Below are 6,000 nucleotides of genomic sequence, written 5' to 3'. Positions count from 1 at the left end.
GAGTGAACCCTCAAAAGCAGGAAGTGGGTGAAAGGTGTTGGGGACAAAGTGGACACAGCAGCACATGATAGAAGGAAGGGAGAGGGAGGGAGGTAGAGATTACAGCAACGAGGAGGAAGAAAAGAGCTGTGTTTATCACGCGTAAGCCCCTCTGCTACTATGGCATTAACATGTCGCATTTAGCCTACTACCTAAAGGGAATGATCATATTGACGCACACACACACACACACACCATGAGCATCTATCGTGTCTGCTGTGGGACTGCTGATTACATCTCCCATTTGCTCGTGTAAATGGGAGGAATAGGACTGTTCAACTCTCAAAGGATGGGGAGGAGACACTTTTCTTTCCACCATGACTCCCACCCTCTCCCTCCCTCTCTCCCTTCCTCTCTCTCGCTCTCCCTCTGTCTCTTGCTCTCCCTCCCTCTCCCCTTCCCCCCCACTCCTCATTGTTGCATAAGAGCACTGCAGTGTGCCCCGTCTCTCATCACACAGGCTGATCTGAGAACAGAAACGTAGTGTTCCAGTGAAAACGAAACAGACGCAGGAACACAGGTAGACAGAAATGTCCTTTCATAACGCTCTGGTGGGACAGACAACACTCCCTTTCATTCATTCCATTCGTGCATCTGACTGACCCCTCACCCCCTTGTCTGCTGAAACAATCTCACTCTGAACACCAGTCATGCTTGAGTGTAGTAGTTGTAGTAATTGTAGCACCGGCATGTGGGTTTGGGAGAGTCCGGGCAGGGAGGGTACTTTACAGCTGGTTTCGCTGGTTCAACATGTTACAGCGGCCTCTTCTTATTAGTACTAAAACATGAATTAGTAGCCTGCTGTAGTCTATGTAACAAGTTATTTCTGGACAGTGTGTCAATATGTATCCTACTGCACAACCAAACATAGTAACAACCTTCTTAATATAGCAACATCAAATCTATCTGGCAATAAACACATGGAAACTGCAATCAAGTTCACCAATCACAGGGAGTGTGATAGAAAAGGAGAGATTGGGTTGGTTGGCCTCTAAACTTGGCTCAGACTATGGGATGTAAAACTTGCCAGAGAACAAGGGAGTGTCTACTCTGCCAACAGCAGTACTTTGTTGTTATAACTTGTGTGCCTGGAACTTCACTATTGTTTAAGTTTGAACGCATGGGAACACTTAGAGTAGGCCTAATGACTAACATGCAACATGTGGAACAAAAACATACAGAATGCTCTAATTACAAATATCTCATTAGAGGTGAAACAGCATAAAATTGTCCATATTATCTGCACCTAAGATGCGGGTGAAATAGTTGCGTTTGAGTGCAGAGTGGTAGACTAAATGTGTCTTCTGAGGAGGAGACTTCTGGCTATAGTTATGCATTGTGGACAGTGCTCTCTAGTGGACATTTTAGGCATGGCGCCATTGCTTCGCAACGTTATACAAATTCAGGCTATATCCTCTTTCTTTCTTTCTTTTGTTTATGTCTGTGTATTGAAGTGAATGTTTTTGTTTTTGCCCCCTAGCATGATGTATATCATTATTGTATCTTCAACAGAGGGCGGAATTAAGTTAAGTTTATTCTCTCTCAAGAAACAGTGGGAGACTGGGAAATCCTAGGGCCAACGGCAACAATAGTGTAATCCTCTCTTTACATAGCGGGTTACTATTTTCTCTAATTTGCTCCTTTTACATGCACAAGTCTCCAATGAATGTTTTACAGAGATCCAAGCTTTAAAATAACATTGCACTGTTCTGGTACAGGGTTGTGGGCTCAGCTGCTCTCAAGTGTCTACTGAGTATTCTAACAGTAGCTGTCTGAGAAAGACTGTGAGAGGCCATCTGGGGGTAATGAAACTGAGAGTGCTCTGAGCCAGAGAGAAGACTCAGTGGATAGTCTGCTTCAAAGTTGCACTGTGTCAGGAGGTTTTCTTTGGCTCGCACCCACCCACTACTTCCTCTCATGCTGTGCAAGGAAAGGGAGCTAGTGGTTCATAACTGTCTGTTCTGTAGGACTGAAAATATGCCTACATCTCCCAAAGAACAAGAAGGACATCTCTGACTCAGCACGCTTATTATCGAAGCAAATGGAACATTATATGAAAGATATGAGGCTACATATTACTTTTTCAGTTCTGTTCAAACAACAATTATCATGTTACTTTCAATGACAGTGAAGGTCTCGGGGTAATCAATAATAAAGAAAGATCAAGATGGCTTTCAGAGTATTAGATGTTTTATTGACAAAGACAAGCAGAGACATAACATGCGTTGACGCAAGCGTACATGCCAGGGCCCTTGGGAAAAAAACTCTAGTACAGATCTCAAGAACATTTTCTCAAAGCCTTACTTTCTTGTTCATCTCTGTTTATACCTGGTTTTGCATCATAATGTGCCTTGCAATAATTGGTTACAGTAATCAAATTCAACATATCACAACAGCTTGAGGGTAGAGTTTCAATAAACCGGTAGGTAGACCATATATGGATAAGCTTCCAGGTGACGAGCTTAGTCATCACATCAATGTTGTTGACATGAGACCACAGATACAAGTAGCTTGTTAGCGGCTGGAATGGACAACAGGGCAGGGGGCGTTCTCTCTTGACCTTGGGAGGAAACCCTCCCTATGTTAGACTCAATGGGTTCTGATAAATATTTACTTCGTTTCAGAAACAACCTGCAGGATGACCCCATATTCTATGATAACAGACAGAAAAAGTATTTTGTTTTTTGAAGGCCCATTGGACATCACTGCCCACTTGAGCTTACAAACAAAACACACAGAGGCATATTAATATATGTTAAGAAAGACAGATCATTGTGGTTCCAGTGGCGATTTTAGCACGTAAATCTTGGTGGGGCAAAAAAATGAATAATACGTGGGATGCATGCCAGCAAAGCCACTACACTACACAACACAACACTAAACAATACATTAATTGCACTATAAAGGTGACAAACGTTGCCCACAAACTGTTAGGGCCTACATAAAGCTGTCCCAACATCTTACCACTGCAACACTTGGCTATCAGCGGAGCCTTGTCTGCCAGCGAAACAGTTCATTCAGCTTCATTTACTGCCTTTTAAAAAAAACACATTTGCTTAAACAAATGTGGTTTCTAATGACATTTGAGATGTACAAACTATGGCATAAGGGGACGACAAGCGGATAAGAGGCAATCCGTAATTTCGATTAAGACATTAATGAGCGAGCTAGGACAGAACTAGTCTATATAACTATTTGTTTAGCACTTTTGAAATGTACAGTGACAGAATTCAGAACATGGGTCATTCTTACAGTGTTCTCCCTGTACACCAAGTCAATGAAGGCTCTTACAAAATTTGTTGATTATATTTCTCTAAAACAGGTTATAGGCTACATGTGCACCACCAAGTCAAAACAGTTGGCGAATTAAGAGCGGTAAAAAGACTGAAATATTAGGGTGTGGCACATGGGCTACTAACAGCTTACTACACATTGTACACTTAGCATTACTTTCTTAGATTTTATTTCACCTTTATTTAACCAGGTAGGCAAGATGAGAACAAGTTCTCATTTACAATTGCGACCTGGCCAAGATAAAGCAAAGCAGTTCGACACATACAACAACACAGAGTTACACATGGAGTAAAACAAACATACAGTCAATAATACAGTAGAAAAATAAGTCTATATACAATGTGAGCAAATGAGGTGAGATAAGGGAAAAAAGGCCATGGTGGCAAAGTAAATACAATATAGCAAGTAAAACACTGGAATGGTAGATTTGTAGTGGAAGAAAGTGCAAAGTAGAAATAATGGGGTGCAAAGGAGCAAAATAAATAAATACAGTAGGGGAAGAGGTAGTTGTATGGGCTGAATTATAGATGGGCTATGTACAGGTGCAGTGATCTGTGAGCTGCTCTGACAGCTGGTGCTGAAAGCTAGTGAGGGAGATAAGTGTTTCCAGTTTCAGAGATTTTTGCAGTTCGTTCCAGTCATTGGCAGCAGAGAACTGGAAGGAGAGACGGCCAAAGGAGGAATTGGCTTTGGGGGTGACCAGAGACATATACTGCTGGAGCGCGTGCTACAGGTGGGTGCTGCTATGGTGACCAGTGAGCGGAGATAAGGGGGGACTTTACCTTGTAGGGTCTTGTAGATGACCTGGAGCCAGTGGGTTTGGCGACGAGTATGAAGCGAGGGCCATCCAATGAGAGCATACAGGTCGCAGTGGTGGGTAGTATATGGGACTTTGGTGACAAAACGGATGGCACTGTGATAGACTGCATCCAGTTTATTGAGTATGGTATTGGAGGCTATTTTGTAAATGACATCGCCGAACTCGAGGATCGGTAGGATGGTCAGTTTTACGAGGGTATGTTTGGCAGCATGAGTGAAGGATGCTTTGTTGCGAAATAGAAAGCCAATTCTAGATTTAACTTTGGATTGGAGATGTTTGATGTGAGTCTGGAAGGAGAGCTTACAGTCTAACCAGAGACCTAGGTATTTGTAGTTGTCCACATATTCTAAGTCAGAACCATCCAGAATAGTGATGCTGGACGGGTGGGCAGATGCAGGCAGCGATCGGTTGAAGATACAGTATACATATCTCCCTGGCATATTACATAATTTATGCAGCAGCAAACAATACGTTTTTGGACTCACCTTGTGCTGTGCTCACTTGAACAGGAAGGTGACACGGCAGGCCTTTCTTGGCAAATCTTGTCATCAAAGTCTGGCCTTCTCTGGATTTATAGTGCTTTCAACTGGGAACTCTGAAAAAAACAAGGTTGAATCATGATGACGTCACTGATCTTCAGGTCGTAGCTCTAGGAAGAGGCCTGAGTTCCCGACTTACAATTCCGAGTTGGATGACCATTCAAAACGTATTTCCCAGTCGGAGATCCTTTTTTCCGGAATTCCCAGTAGTCTTGAACTCACTGAAGTCAAGTTTTCGCAGTTCCGAGTTAACAGATGTTTGGAGCGCGGTACAAATCACGCTTCATTGACAGCATGATTTATCATTTATAATTTTAAACTTGGAAAAGAGACACTTAATCCCAGATTCGAGACCACAGAGCCACTCCACTGAATAGCAGGCTAGTGATTGCTTTGCAACGCTTGCAGTTAGCTACTGTCACTGATTCCTTCCAAACCACTCCAAACTTGTTGTGTAACGTTTATGTCCAATGGCCCATGAGCACCAATAAGTTTTATCTATGATTTCTCTTCATTATTTATATTCATATGACAAGGATTAAAAAGGATTTTCCAGTAGATTGTCGACATGATTCATGCCTGAAAGCTAAGATTTTGGAAGTATGATGTTGACAGTCCAATCAAAGCTACTGTAGATATAACGTAATTTGACATCATTTTATCTGTGGAGAATGACCTTGAGCCTTCTTGGATGGGCACTTCTAATGTAACTCTATGGCAGCACCCAAGGGGCTTGAATTTTCGAGGTCTACCCTTAGACTTGGCGGTGACGTACTGTCCCCACGAGTGACAGAACACTGAGCTAATCATGGCACAACTTAAGAACATTACCAAGACCTACGCTCCGTATTTTCCGCTGGCTGCCCCACCACCATAGAAAGCAATGAGGTAGGCTGAAACACCTGCATTTTGGAGCTGCCTTACTCAAGAAAGAAAAAAAAGAGACCATGTTTGTATGCGGCTTTATTAACTCAAAGATTTTTTAATATATTTTTTTACATTGTTTAAAAACTGATATGTGACACGTATTAATGCCAAAATAACATACTTTTTTTGGGGGGGGGGGGTTGCAAAAAATGTGGGGCTCTGAAAGACGGGTTGCCACTGTTTCGTTCATTGCTATATGTCCATAGAGTCCACAGTATGAGTCATAATACCCATAAAACCTAGTTGTCAAACAGGGAAATGGTTCCAATTGTTTTTCCACCATTCATTTTTCCCATAGGGGATTTTAAAACACTTACAATAAGGACTGTGTTTCGTGTATGACTTTTTAATAACCATGTAAATCTCTCTAGGACAAGGTGA

The sequence above is a fragment of the Salmo trutta genome, chromosome 1, assembly GCF_901001165.1.
Source record: "Salmo trutta chromosome 1, fSalTru1.1, whole genome shotgun sequence".
NCBI lineage: Eukaryota > Metazoa > Chordata > Actinopteri > Salmoniformes > Salmonidae > Salmo > Salmo trutta.
Note: the sequence above shows the minus strand (reverse complement) of the source record.